A 16,036-nucleotide genomic window follows, 5' to 3' on the forward strand; every position below is an offset into this window, starting at 1 on the left:
TCACACAGGGTTTATCATTTGTCTTTCAACTCTTAATTATCGACCTCAGAGAGCGACGGCACACTCGACCACCCAGAACTCATGGGTAGGGTACATGCCTTCACACAACGCACGCTCATGCGCTTTAATATGCTCTGGTTCCGTTGGTGCAGCAATGATTTAGAATAGCGTATAAACCCGGGCTAAGTGGACTCCTGGGTGGGGATATTGTCTTTCCCCGGTGTCACACTGGCCTTGTTTTCTCAGAGTATAATAATATCTAATGATGATGAGTCTTGATTACCGCTGTAGAGAGTAGCGGCCTACTGAAGCATAGAGGAAAAAGCAATTTAGCCTAGCCCAAAATCTGTCTCCCACAGAGACCATCACCATAGTAGACCACGCTGAATCATTAAAGTTCTTACAGGGTGTGAATCCTAATAACACTGGCTCTGCCACCTGTGCGTGTGCACGCTCTGTCCGGGCAGGACAGATCTATTCTAAAATCAGACACCCAGATTAGATTGTTCTCATTTGCTCGTGCTCTGTGTCAGATGGCGTCGCTTAATCACAAAGCCATTTTCAATCCCCAGCTGCTGTTTTTTTAGCATGTTTGCATCTACTTACAAACAGTGTAAACAGAGTGAGTTAAAAGAACAGTCCAGGTTGTACTCTTGATGCTGGGATAGGCTCTAGCCCTCCATGAACCCTGCAGAGTATACGCGGGTCCTTTGTACAAAAGAAGTGTATTGTTTATGACTCTCATTGGTACATCGTATCTAGGTTTTTTCAGAATTGCTTTTGGTCAGGTTATAGTGAATTGCTGCCAGTTTTAATGATTTGAGTAGAGATCAGCGACATCAATCATTCAAAACTGGCTCTGTATGTTTCAGGTTGAAAATTACATTTATGCAAATGAGCAGCGACTATCCGTATGGATGTTGACAGTGAAACTGAAGGCAAAATGATGAACTTACTGTACAATGTTCATGGTTCACTGATGGAAACGTGGTCAGTGTCAGGAACCGTGAGCACTCTGTCATCATTTACTCACCTTCGAGTTGTTCCAAAGCTGTATACATTTCTTTGTTCTGATGAGCACAGAGAAAGATATTTGAAAGAATGCTTATAACCAATCAGATCTTGCTCCCCAATGACGCCCATAGTAGGAAAAATTACTTTATCTTTTTTCTGAAGAATGTAGGACAGCAAACAGTTCTGGGGCACTTTTGACTACCATTGTATTTTTTTCTACTATGGGAGTCAATGGGGGGCTAAATCTGTCTGGTTATAAGCATTCTTCCAAATATATTTATCTGTGTTCATCAGAACAAAGACATTTATACAGATTTGAACAACTCGAAGGTGAGTAAATTATGACAGAATTTTCAATTTTGGGTGAAGTATCCCTTTAAAACACGCACTGAAAATCATTCATGTTGTTCATGATATCATGCATTTGGTATCTCTTCAATCTTATATACAAATGTTTCTCCGTCCACTATTTTAATTGTCTTGGCATGAATACAGCAAGAAACATCAATATGGGAAACATCACATTTTTACCTGAAAATACATCCTGTCTAAAAAATATTTGGTTATTTCAACCCATTGTTGGGTCACAAAAGGACAAAACCCAACTGTTGGATTAAATTAACCCAGCATATGGTTTATACTCGACCTATCAATGGGTTAAAAACAAAGCAGCATTTGGGATGAAACAACCCAGCATAGCTTAATTTTTAACCCAACAGATAGGTTAGTCTATTTTTGACCCAGCGCTGGATGAAATAACCCCACATTTTTTTTAGAGTGTAGGTGACCTCCAGCACTGAAATTGTTGTTAGTGTGAACGCCCATTAACAGAAGGTTCAGGCTTAGTGCCGCTGTCTATGGTGCTGACCTCTTTTACTACATCTGTGCGGTGCTGAAAAGACAGCACTCAGAAAAGGGAACAGAAGGGCAAGATGCTAGCTTGTACAGAAGCAATTGAAGAAGTATCTTTAAATATATTGTCACTGGTGGGCCAAAACATCAGATCTCCAAAAACTGCTACTTTTCAGGGACTGGAAAAACACTGTATTTTGTAAACACAATTTAAACAAGCTCTTTGTAATACTTTTAATTTTTTAATTATTTTCAAACTGACACAGACAAGCATGAAAGGTGACCAATAGTAATAATTAATGAAAGAAAATCTCAAAGTATGGAGATATGGGATTTATGCCTGACAGTGATGTACGTGTAGTACAGAATTTGATCAAATGTATCATTAAAGTGATCGTTCACCCAAAAATAAAATTTCTGTCATCATCATTCACTCACCCTCTTGTCATTTCAAACCTGTATGACTTTCTTTCCTCCGCAGAACACAAAAGAAGATATTTTGAAGAATGTTGTTAACTGGCCCCCATTCACTTGCGTTGTTTTGTGACCATACAATAGAACTGAATGGTTGCCAGTGCTGTTCGGTTATCAACTTAATGTTCATGGGGACTTTAAATCTTCCTGCTGATTTCTTCCTTTTGTTGTAAAGCAATGTTTTGTTAGTGTTTGCATGTCAGGAACTATAGAAGGATTCATTGGACTGAAATATTAGGCATCTGCAGTAAAGATCTGATGTGATTGGATAAGAAAGCCACAGAAAATATCAAGCATCACACAGCAAATGAATGTTGAGGGGAGACATGGGAGTAAATACGTGTTTGTGTTATGAGAAGGATCGTAGAACACTTCTGTCAATCAGGTCCCATTTCCTGTCCAGCTGCCATGCAATTATGCCAAAGCACTTAAAGAGCTGAGCGCGCTCTCAGTGTCAGAGTACACATGACAGCGCCGGCAAGCAAATCATCATTTTACTCCAACCAAAGTAATTAGACTTGAAAGGTTTCATTTGTACAGGAACACGAAGGCACGCTCACGCAAACATCTTGACACATCTTCAAACAAACATTCCGCAAAGCAAGCAGAGTGGCAAGCGGAGACCAAATGATGAAACAGACCATGTATGATGAACATATGCCAGCACAGCCACACATTAAAGAGGAACTTGTGTAATTGTTATTATTGAGTAGGATGAGGTCTGTATTATGACCATTTGTTGAACTGTTTATATATATTATTCGTTATTATTTGATTCTTCAAAGCCACACTATTGAACAGATTTTTTATTAAATATTGGTAGAATACAAGAAGCTATTTGTCATTTGAACTAAAAATAGGGTAGTATTTCCTTACATGACGACAATAAAGCATTAATCAATAAATACTGGCAATATTTATCATTCATATATAATTTGCATTTCATGTAAGACTCTTTTCTCAATGCAGATTTACGCAAGACACAATTATTCAAAGCGTTATGTAATTATAATGTCAGCTGTCTGTGCATGTGTGTAGCTTCACGTAGATAGAAAGACTCCCCACAGTGTGAAGAGATGTTGGCTGTTTAATCCTGGAAGGTGTTCAGTTGAAGTGATATCTAGGGTGTACAGCTGAAGCTCTCGTGGCATCATGGGTTCGATCCCAGGGATTGCACATACTTAAAAAAACAAATGTATAGTATAATGCAATGTAAGTCGCGTTGGATAAAAGCGTTTGCTAAATGCATAAATGTAAATGTAAGTTGTTCGTTCATGTTACTTAATGCCTTTACTAATGTTAACAAATACAACCTTATTATAAAGTGTTACTTATAATGCATAGTTGAGAACAGTTTTACAAAAAGTCAAATCTAAGAAGTCAGGCTCATTCAAACAAAGGGTTTTCAAAGCTTTCAATATTCATTTCAAGTAATGTTCCTCTAGGCCTATTGGTAGAGCTTTACGCTGGCAAACGCAAAAAGTCATGGGCTCGATCCCAGCCAACACACATGCTAATAAAAGTCGGTTACAAGCATCTGCAAAATGCACATATACCTGCAAATAGAAAGTCTACACAACAAAGCTCATGAGTTTGTATTGGTGGAGAGGTGGTATTGTTGTTTTTTATTGCTGCAGACATTTGCATTGGAAAAAGTCTCAGTCATCACAGGATGTTGCGTTTGTTCTCCGACATATAAAAATGAGGGCCCATTTATTTGTTTAATAGGTTGTCTCACCCCCCGTTGGTATCAGTGAAATATGAAAGAAACAAATTCAAGTGATTTAATGCCTGAACTACCGAGAACATTGCAGACAGTTTGAGCTCCATTTCCGAAGGTAAGGGAAAGGTTCTCGGCTACTAAAAGCCTCGGCAATGAATGCTTTTAAAAATTTCATGCTGATTCTAAACTCTGTGATTTGTTTTGACAGGAAGAAGGGGGCAGTAAAAAAGTTAACCCAGATTTGGCTCTTCTCCTCTGGGGCAGCATTTGCCTGAGGCTTGGCTCTTAGTTCTCACCGTGGAGAAACCACAAAAAGATATCTTGACAGCTCAGATGATTCTCTGCCTGAAAAACAAGTCGTGTTTGTTGCTCATTTGATACTGTATCATTTGTGAAGAGAGTTCTTTTCCTTTCTCTTCTGGATATTCATCTCGGATGGTTACAGAGGCACGTGTTCTTTTCTACACATCATTATCAATCTTTTTATACGCAGCAGAGGCACGAAATTAATCAGAATTCCTATTAATTAGGACCACATATTGTGCTCCTATAAAAGGAACAGAGAGAGAGAGATCCAGCTGATTTTATTCCAGGTGAGTAATAACCCATTTGATGATGGCAGGTCCTGTGCTGTGTGTTAACCGGTGAAGCTGCCCACTAACTTAATCATTTGAACCAGATTAAATCTAGTGGCCTGATCCCTGTCATCACTGCCTCCTTATTTAGAATGATCATCAAAAGGTCGGCAGATATAGTAATTCACGTGATAAATGAGGCAGTAGCATCCGCTCTCATATCCCTCGATACATACAGTATTACAGGCAGACTTGCGTGTGTTTGCCTCTGTGTAGGATTATTGTGTTTGCTTTATTCTCCTTTTGTAATATACTGGGTTTATTTATTCGCTTTCATCAGCAATATGCAGCTCAGCGACAGAAAGGTCAGCAATAAGACCTTTAGCCTCTGAGAGATTAGCATGAGGAATATCAGCCAAAGAAAGATCAGAAGTAAGACGGCAGAGATCAGCAAATGTGAGCAAGATTTGTCTGTCAGCCATAGAAATTCCAGTTATAAATATCATTATCCGTAAACAACATCAGCGCACAAGAAGAATAAGTAGTCATATAGTAGGAATGACAGAACAAAGAACATCAAGCGTTTGGGCAGCAGGAATTGTCTTGACAGCTAGACATCACTTATCACAACAGATGACAGAGTTTGTATTCAGGATAGATAGACCTGCTGAGTCAGTCTGTAATCGCTCTGTTCACACTCAGACATTGATTTTCACATTTGTTCTCTTTTACGATTCTGACACGTTTCTCATTTTCCCCTCTCATTTACGGTGTTATTCTCTTTCATTCCTTTGTAGTAGCAATAATAAGCAAATGGCCAATTCTATGCAAATGTCAACCTTAAAGGTGCAGTGTATTATTTTTTGGAGGATCTAGTGACAGAAATGCAAAATAATATACATAACTGTGTCTTCAGAGGTGTATAAAGACCATACATAATGAAGCGTTATGTTTTTATTACCTTAGAATGAGCTATTTCTATCTACATACACCGCGGGTCCCCTTGCATGGAATTCGACATGTTGTTTCTACAGTAGCCCTAAACGGACAAACTGCTCTACAGAGCGTGTTTCGTAAATACGTTAACTCCTTCGGCAAAGCAAAAATGTGACAACATCTTAGTTAGGGCTGAAACGATTCCTCAAGTAACTCGAGTAATTCGAATACAAAAAATCATCGAGGCAATTTTTGTTGCCTCGAAGCCTCGAACTACTATTTTACTTCGTTTTAGTCTATTTTGCGAGTGAAACTTGTTTTCAGGCTGCATTGAGTCCATAAAACTAGATTCGGACTAACGTTAGTGGATGCCGAATCATGTTATTTACACATGTCATCTGGCTGTTCTGCGTGTCTGAGTGAATGAACTGCACTTTGTGAGGACATGAACACATGAACTTCATCTCCAGAGTTGCTCTGAGAGTTTATTTCAGAACATTTTACTGAGTGAAGCTAACACACTAAAAAATAAGCGTCTTCCGACGACCTGCCAAAATAAAAGTCCGGTTAACTGTATTTTTATGTGGACAAATATATTACTATTTAATAGTAAAAAATAAACTAAAACTAATTTAGATAAACTAAATGCATCATGCATAAGCTGAAGTTAGTTGTTTACCTTTGAAATGATTCTTTCTATTTTTATTAATGTTTTGTATTAGGCCTATATTGCATTTTGAATGTAATATGGCAATGGAATGTACTAAATGGGTTTAGTTTTCACAGATATTAATGTATGCAATTTCAGCAATAAATATATTAATTTTTCTAAAAAGGAAACAAATTAGTTGTTCATTTTAAGAGACCTATCTTATTTTCTCTTGTATATTTAGTATCTTTAATAAAGAAAAGTACTTATTATCCGAATACCCGATTAATCGATGGAAAATCAGTAGAATACTCAATTACTAAAATAAGCGAGAGCTGCAGCCCTAATCTTAGTCCTGTGTCAGCCACCATAGTGCCTGCCTCAAGGGTGAAGGCTGAAGGGTGGAGTGAGCCGTTGGTTGCAATTCGCAATCTTACCACTACATGCCGCAAACATTTCATTCACTGGACCCACATGAATTTCCCCCTTTTTTAAAATAGAAAACACTTGGATAGACTGATATTTTTCTGATGTCTGGACTCTATCATTAGGGGTTTAGTAAAATATAAACAGATGGTTCAATATATATTCAAAACATTCTCTGAGAATTTATATTTAAGTTTTAACTGAAAAAGTCACATCCATAATGCTGGAATTGCCAAAATATAGTCTCGGACCTTACAAAAAAGTTTAGTTCTGGTTTTACCATCATAGCCTTTTCTGATTTCCGTGCCTTGTGTGGACCAGCATACCAGCATCAGAGACATTAGCAGGGAAAGTCATAAGTCTAGATTAGCGTCGCTTAATATACATTTTCTCTATCATCTCTGTGTTATTTTAAGAAACCTAATTTTCACACGGACAGTTTTAATTACAAACAGCAGGTCAATTGAAGAGGAACAAAGCTCTGGGGTTATGGTCACCATTCAAAGGTCCGGTGTGAGATGACAGAGCGTGTATGGAAGGTCATGTGGTTAGATGAAATCAGCTATAGCCATCTGGCTTCACTTACAAATGCTCTGTAAAGCTCTCGACTCCTGTCCGCACCAGTTGTGCTGAAATCTGGCCAAATGTGTGAGTTTGCTGTTGTGGTAAACTGCTGATCTGTATCCTATATGTTTGTTTGTGTGTGTGTTTTATGCATTATTACATTCTGATATGATGAGTGGAAGGTCAGTCTCAAGTGAGCTTGTTGTAAACATACGCACACACACAAACACACTGTGACGCCCCTGTAAGGCAGATTAAGCTGGTGAATAATTGGCTCATTTCCCGCGTCTCGGTTTTCTCCTCAGCAAATGATCGCCCCAAACACAGACACTGCGCACCCTCAGCTATAGTTAGAAACATCAGGGGATGTGTACGTGCGAGATGTTCCTCGGTTTTTTGTTGTGTTTATGCTGTATTTTTATGTGTTGCTTGATTCATTTGGAGTCTGATCTCTCTGTATGCGTGTGTATGTTTGAGTGGGCGCCTGTGCTGGCCGGGTGCTGGCCTGTGAAGCCCATCTGGGTGTATGTTAGTGCAGTAGTCATCAGTCTGCCTGTAGCTGGGGCCAGATGGTCGTGCCTTTGCGAGCCACTCAGTAAGTACATCACAGATCCAGGCATGTGGGCCAGTCGCTCCACTACATCTTACTTGAACACACTCTGTCTCTCTTTGGCTCGCTCTCGTCTCCGATCTCTCTCGCTCCACATGTATCACTGTGATAGTGATTCATTAGTACATTAAAGAAAGCACTTACTTTTCCACAGTATGAACACATTGCACTTACAGTACACAATACTGTCGCCAGACTCTAAAAAGAAGAAACTTTTAAAAAGTGAATAAACAAAATACCATATGACTCCGAAATTTGCGTAAGGAACAGACTGAAATTAAACTCATTATTCACAAGCAATCTTGCCCTCGCCACAGTGTAGAGTTTGCAGTGAACTATTCCATTTGCATTTTTTTAATACACAGAAATGACTAAATGAATGTAAATACCAGAGAGAGATTGAGATTGAGGATACACCGTAAAAAAAATCCAGTATAAAAATTGTAATATTCCGGCAGATGGGGCGCCAGAAAAACGTAAAATAATGAAATAATAAACGTAAAATAGTTTGTCATTTAAAAATGTTACTGTCATTTTTTATCACAAAAATACATGAAAATTCTGCAAAATAAAACCATACAATTACATAATTTTTTTTTTCTCCAGGCCAGACTTGAACTTGCTGCCTATCAACAGGTCTAAAGCGTTGCAATAACCGTACCACATCTCTGAACTCTTTTACTTTGCGCTTCTCTTTTTTCCCCCTGACATTATGTCTTTCTCTTCTCTGACTCTGCTCATGCTTGCACTTTTCAATCTTCTTTTTAAAAAGCTTTGTCATACATGGCGGCGCCCAAATCGTCCTCTCTCATCCACAGTCTTAGCTCTCAGAATGAGATTACATCAGATTCGGTAGAAACGACAGAAAGCTGTGGAGAATAAATCCAGTCGGGGTACAACCAGTCTCCGCTTTGATCCGATCTTAAGATAATGCCTTTTTTGTTTTTCGGGTAAATGCGTCCACGGAAATGATAATGTGTATGGTTTTGGCAAATGGTGTCTAGAAGATTCGGCTACACGAACACGCACGTGCACACGCAGAACAACACAAACTCGCAGAGAGGCAAATTACCAGGGAAATTAGGGGCAATTCTGGGCCCTCACCACTTAACCCAAGGCCAATGAAAGAGAGAGAGAAAGAGAGAGCAAAGGGCCGAACCTGCTGTCCATGATGAAACAAGCCAGTGGAATTTAATTTCCCTCCGGTCAAGAGATGCCAATAAACACTATTGAATCCTGTTCCTGCCCTGACATGATAGGAATTTAATTTGAGACCCACAGGGATCCTTCTCTCTCTCTCTCTCTGTGTGTGTCCGTTTCACTGGAACACTGCCCCTCTCTCTGTTCTGGGTGTTTGTACGGGCAGCAAAAGAAGGAAGGAAAATGATTGAAATTCCTAGTCCGCAGTCGAGAACACGCACACCCACAAACACCACCACATGCGTTGGAAGGAATCTCACAGCGCTGCCCTTCAGACACGCTTGCATAGAAACTTCGGCGATGTAGCCTTGATTCAACCCGTTCAAAGTTCCTGAGAATGTTTTGCTCTGTTAAGATCTTGCGGCAAAAGTCCGGCATACAGATCAGAAGTGCTGCCCTGTACTTGTGTTGGGATATCGATTAGGGGGCCCGGGAGCGTCACGCACCAATTTGTTTGGAGCCCTAGGCAAGACAAGACAGGGCCGAAGGAAAGGGAAAAACGCCTTTTAACAACTTTAGTAGTTCTTTTAAAAGTGTGCTCATTTGTTCAAGATGTGTAGTGGGATGATTTCTGTTTAGCCTGCAAAGAAGATCCTTCATACATTTTAAGCATGAGGTTGCGTTCAAAATCCCCTTGGCTCAAAAGTCTGACGGGGCATGTGGCTCTCAGTTTGAATGGGCATGATTCTTCTGAGGCCGATGAAAAGTGGTAGAAGATGCCAACGGGGAGTCGCTATGAGCTGGAAGAGAAGGTTTCAGTGGAAGGGATAAAATGAGTTCCTGTGGTTTTTAACAGTGGGAGAGGGGACGTCCATTAGAGCGGGGATCTGAGAAGTTTTCCTTGATCTACACACACCAGTCGGTCTTGTTCTGTGTTGAGACTCTCTGTAGGGGTGAAGATACAGATCTCTCTGTCTCTGTCTGAATGTTTCTGTGAATAACCAGTCTGGCCTTGTAAAGGATGTTTGAAATGATCGGTCATTAAATGCATCCTTTGCTTTACTTAAGAATCTTTTTCACCAAGTTTTTTTGAGAAGCGTAACTAATGTGACCTTTCTTGTCAAAGAATGCTAGCGTTCTCTCATTTACAAAATCTCTTTGACTATCTTGGAACACTGTAAAAAACCTGGATTTTTTCTATTATACAGATTTTCCACGTAAAATGTTTTTAAAATTTTTTTTACTGTTATTTTACAGTGGAAAAGACCACAAATTTACAAGAAAAACGGGAGGAAGTGTAATTTTTACAGGGAAAACCTGATATTTTACAGTTTATTTTTGGCTCTCCAGCTGTGACCTGCTGTGTCCCAGCTGCCAGAACATTTCCGTTTTTTTAACAAATTTCTTTTTTTACAGTTTATTTTTGAAATACGGTCAAAAACTATAAAATTGCAGAACAAGACAACACATTTACAAGAAAAATGGGGAAAACTACTTAATATGTATCCTTGTATCCTAAAATTAAATTTTTTACAGTGTACTAACACAAAACGTAAACTTAAAACTTACAGAAAGTCTTGAAGAAATGTTTCACCAATTGTTTACTTGCCACAGAACTGAAACGAAAAATGGTACCAATGTAAAATACCTTTGAACTGGCTGAGTGAAAGAGATTTTTTTATTGAATCAGGAAGTGTCAAAGTCTTCAACGGCCTTTAGCGCAATGGCATCATTTGCTACATTTGCTGCTCAAAAGTAGGAAGTATTGGGGTAATTTTTCCTCTAGAACATTCTACTAGACAACAGGAATGAGTGCAGTATGAGTCATTTTCACAGCAGAGAAAGACTGAAATGTACTTTTTTTAACCTAAAGTGAATTTGTCAGAAAATTTTTCATTTTAAGGACACTAGCTTTTAAATAGCCTAGTTTATATAGCACAACAGTCATGTCATTTATGAACGGCTTTTTTATGTCACCATGCTACATAATGATTCTTCACAAGATTTTCCATTTGTGGTTCATTGGAAATAAATAACAGCTCGGGGGTTTGGAACGACATTAGGGTGAGTTCATAGTTTTTTGTGAACTGAATTTAAAGGTGCTCTGTAGTATGTATGTGCTCCTAGTAGTCCAGGTGTTTGGCTTGTGTTTGATAAGGAGAAAGTGAAAGGGAGTTTGTTTTTAATCTGTAAACTGCATCACCTGGCTGGCACCTGTGTTTAATGTGCTGTACGTGAGCGCTGTTATGATCAGTGAGCAAAAAATCTCACTCCCTCTCTCATTATTTCTCCCTTTCTTTCTCAAGATTCAAACAGAGGCTTTACATTGCCAGAAATGAAAGCAGCTTATGTTTACAAGTTTCTGCATGTTTCATGATGTTTCAGTTATATTCTTCAGTCGTGGATCTCTTTGACTGCTATAGCTTTTTTACTCATGGCAGGACTTGACAGACCTCACAGTCACGTTTGGAGAAAAGAATAAGGTTTAAGCTTACTTTTACTCTGAACAGAAGCGTAATAGAGAGAACAACCTCTACCTCCACTCACATACACCCTCTCTCTTTCTCTTTCTCTCCTCCTCCTGTACAGAGATTGAAACATGCAGGATCAAGCTTTTGAATCGCCTTCCTTCCTCCATTCAGCCCACGAAAACTCAATTAAATATTCTGCTTCGCCTCCATCCACCCTCAATTTTCTTCATCACATGTTCAAAGCCAGCTGTCATTGCACTTTATTATGGGCACTTAGTGATCAATGTAGTCGGCCACCTTGAATAACTTTCTGGGAAATACTTAGAATTAAGGTATGTTAATTAGTAATGTTCTTCGGGTGTGAGATTGTGTTTATCTTATGTATTGACGGACGAAGTGTAACAATTAATATTACAGGGTTTTAGGCTGCTGGGAAAAAGTGGAGAGCAGAAGGCAAGGCTTTTAAAGCCAAGCGAGGAAATTCTCAGAATTGAAAATAGTGACTCATTCTTGATTGAGATCTTGAAGAGAGTTCAGAGAATGATAGTCAGCAGTGTGAGGTCAACCTCTGTCACACATTACCCAGATATTACTCAGACTCTTGGCCATACACTTATATCTAAATGGGTTACATACAAATAAAAATGTGACATTATAAAATAAGATAATATACTTTTTTATATTTAATATTAATTAATAATATTAATTTAATATTTAGATAATTAATATGAATTATTTTTAAACAAGGATTTCAACATCTTTTAGTCAGCTAGCTAGTCATCTGCTCTTATTATATCAGGTTTAATCCTATGTGATTGTTTTCAATAGCATTGCTTATATGAAATCTTTTTCTCAGAAACAACTTACAATATTCTAATGTATAAAAACAATGAACTTCAGCGAGGCATAGAATACACAAGCTGTCAGCTGACATTGCATTTGGCTTTTTATTGTGGCATTCAATTTCATTTTAGTTAAATTAGTGTGTTTGTTTGTGTTGCGTACATCTGTTTAATAGCCTGGCCTCTCATTTAATCAGCATACTGATCGTGTCTTTCATTAAAACACAATGAAAGTCCATTTGTAAATGCTTGTCAATTGAAAGAGGAGTCGATTAACCTCAAAACAATAACATTATTTATATTTTCCAGTCTGCGGTTTAAATTCAATAAGAGAGAAAGGTAAATACGAGAAAGAAAGAAACCCAAAGCCTGAGATTGTAGCACCAAATTGTTTAAATTTAAAAGAGAGAGCGTTCGTGGGTCCCCAGACAGCGGCATTAAGGAGATAAGCTACAAATGCTCTGTCAATTTACTTGTGTGTGCTCGTGCAAAACAGTTGCATTTCAAATAAATTAAGCGGCATACAAAGCTGATGCAGTAGATTGGTATGCAAACATGCACATGTTTTCCACACAAATGAAAGCACGTATGCTACTAATTCTGTAGAATTCGATTGCGTGTGTGGAGCTCGATGCTTGATCTGGTAATGGAATGAATGTTGGGTGGAGATACCCACCCTCCTTCAGTTCAGATGCAGTCGATGTGACCAGCAGTGCAAAGAAAGTAATATACAAGCTTCGATACACCCGAGCTGCGTTAACACGCTGATGTCAGTCACGTGGCCTTTTTCAGCTAATAATTAGGCAATTGACTGCCTAATGAAAACTTGAGGCAGCTTAACGCTTTAATTATTTGATAAGATTTCATCATTGCTGTTGAATGTAAACAATAGTGAACTTGGTGAATCTAATAGAGATGGGTACAAACTATGACTCATTTCTGTCTGTTTTTGTCCCTGAATAGGGTGCTAGCAATAGCGAGGTTGTGATGTGGCTGAATATATTCAATTCAATTCAATTCAATTCAGTTTTATTTATATAGCGCTTTACACAATTTTCATTGTTGCAAAGCAGCTTTGCATACATCATAATAAAACATTTAATAAAAATAATACTAGGGGAAAAATTAAAGAGAATATACGGTATCAATAGACATGGTATTATTGCTATAAGTTTTTCTCTATGCAATGTACACTGATGTCAGTGAATTGTCAGAAGCTATAAATTATTCAATCAAAGTATATTTAATTTAGTTATATTATTATTTTAAATATTGTATATATATTGAATATATAAATATATATATATAGCAAAGTATATTCTGAAACCTTTTCTGCTTAATCTGCCATCGGTGCATGGCAGCCATTGAAGCCCAGCTACATGGCAGGTGTTCATAAGATCTGTTAACGTTCTGGTCTTTTGCAACCCCACGTCTGAGCTTTTCTGGCATGGGTGGTAAGTCCAGGACACGTGTTTCTAATTTTGATTCAAAACGCATCCAAAAGCAATTAAGAGTTAACATCTGTTGTTTTGAGTCTCAGGGACGGGGGCGCGTGTAAAAATGACAGATGTACAGAGTGGCTCTTCTGAGCACTGTCTCTCTCTATCGTTTTACTCCACCAAACATCTACGAGACTGTATTTAGTGTAGCGTTACGTTGGGGGCAAGTGATACGTTTTGGGAGTCTGTTTTAAAGCCCTGGGGATCCATAACATTTAAGTGAGTCTGTGATTATGTGTGTGTACTATTTTGAATGTCTATGGGGATGCCCTCCTCAATGTGATTATGTCATTTATACTGGTTACTAGAAGTTGCAGTCAAATTTTTGTATCAAGTATTAGTTGGTGTGCATGTGTGTTTTATGTATGAATTAATTACAGAACCTTATTATGCTTGTATCCCCAACTTGCGACAGTCGGCTAAGATATTTTATATAATTTGTAGTTTTCATGTTATTTATTAATAATAAATAGTTCTCTGAAGGGTTTAAAAGACCTGACTGCATATCACTGACAGAACCCATTCATTGTTTTATTAACCTCAGATTCTCTGTCAGTCACCAGGTGTAGCCACTTAGGGGTTGGCAGTCGATCATTATGCAAAATGTTCTTTTAGTTTGACATCTCGTGTACGACATTGTCTGTGCTGCTTACAGATGAACTTTGCCACTGTAAAACAGAACTGCCTCAGATTCCCTGATGGGCCTATTAGGAGCATCACATCACCTTGTTTAAAATCCACTCACAGCAGGGTCCATGTGATGCAGCGGCCCTCTGGCCAATTAGGAGGCACAAGATCAGTATTATCTTGACAATTAATTTAACTTATTTATTTTAGTTAGCTGCTGTCTTAACACTCTTCAGTTCACACCATGTCAGCTGTGCGTGTGTTCTGTTTCAACATACATTATGAGGACAAAAAGGGCCTCATGCACAAAACATGACTTTGCTAAATTGAAAGACACCCCAGTGGTACTCGTGGATTGTTTTAAAATGAAACTGTTATTATAAAAGTACAAATGTAAAAATGACAAAAGAGAGAATAGAAAATATCCTTAGCTTATTATAAAAACTATTACGTCAATGGGAATTGATAGGGGGAATTGCGTGTGGGTACCAGATACTGTCATGAGTAAGTGTATACAGTTTTTAGAGAAGTGAAGTGTTTATGAGTTGTTATACAGAGACATTTTACCCCTGTTTTCCTGAGATAAATGTTGATGTTTTCTGTATGGGTGTCATAATAATCATGCAGTGATAATGATACCTGTGTGTGTGTACTTGTACTTGTACATCTATATTTGTGAGGACCGGTTTGAGTTGTAGACCAGCGGTGTGAGGACAAGGAGAGTAAAGTGAGGACATTTTGGCCGGTCCTCACTTCCAGAGACCCCTTTAAAGGGCTGTTTGAGGGTGAAGACTTGGTTTTAGGGTTTAGGTTATAATTAGGTTTAGGGTAAGGGTTAGGGTCAGGCATGTAGTTCTGATGGTTAGGGTAACGGCTAGAGATTGCATTGCGTCAATGTATGTCCTCATGTGCGTGTGTGTGTGTGTGTGTGTGTGTGTGTGTGTGTGTGTGTGTGTGTCGATGTGAGGTTTGAGTTTTAGGGTAGCGGAGTGAGGACTAAGAGAGTAAAGTAAGGGCATTTTGGTCTTTTAGGTAAGGTTTAGGGTAAAGGTCATGCTGTGTGTGTGCCCTTACATGATTGTGCTTTTACTGTAGCACTCAGCACAGTGTGTTTGTATGGTTGATGTAAGTCCCTTAAGGTCTGTATAAGCAGACTTTTGATACCGAATTAATAGCAGAAGCCTTTGATGTTACTGGCTAGCTGAATTTTATGTGAAGTTTGCAACAAAGCAAGAATTGACATTCCTAGAGGGAGCGACTCAGTTTTTATGTGCGCGTGTGCACTAATGGTGAATTTTGTACGTGGTGATCCATCAATCACATTTCTGAGCAACTTTAATAGTTACAGAGACTGTAGACTGTGTGTTTTGTGCCTGTGCAGATGACACAATCTTTACACAAAACTCAAGGCCAAGAATATATTGAATAAAAAAGTAATTGAAAAATAACACACAATTGTGTAATGTTGTTATGATAAAAAGGGTCAAAAGGGCATATATTGGGTGAACATGACATCTTGACTAAAATGATTATAATTTTAATATTTATTTATTTTTGTTAAAATTAGAGTTTAAACATTCCCAGTATGATCTGTAGATTTTTCAACGAATCTACTTAATATAAATTATTGAGCC

At 38.3% G+C, this 16,036-nt stretch overlaps 1 protein-coding gene across 1 annotated transcript in view; it reads left to right on the plus strand.

Annotated features, from left to right (window-relative positions):
• LOC130558559 (G patch domain-containing protein 8) overlaps window positions 1-16,036 on the plus strand; it is a 76,259-nt gene that overhangs the window by 41,220 nt on the left and 19,003 nt on the right. The gene's annotated exons all lie outside the window — the stretch shown is intronic.

This window comes from Triplophysa rosa, linkage group LG8 (genome assembly GCF_024868665.1).
Source record: "Triplophysa rosa linkage group LG8, Trosa_1v2, whole genome shotgun sequence".
Taxonomy (NCBI): Eukaryota; Metazoa; Chordata; class Actinopteri; order Cypriniformes; family Nemacheilidae; genus Triplophysa; species Triplophysa rosa.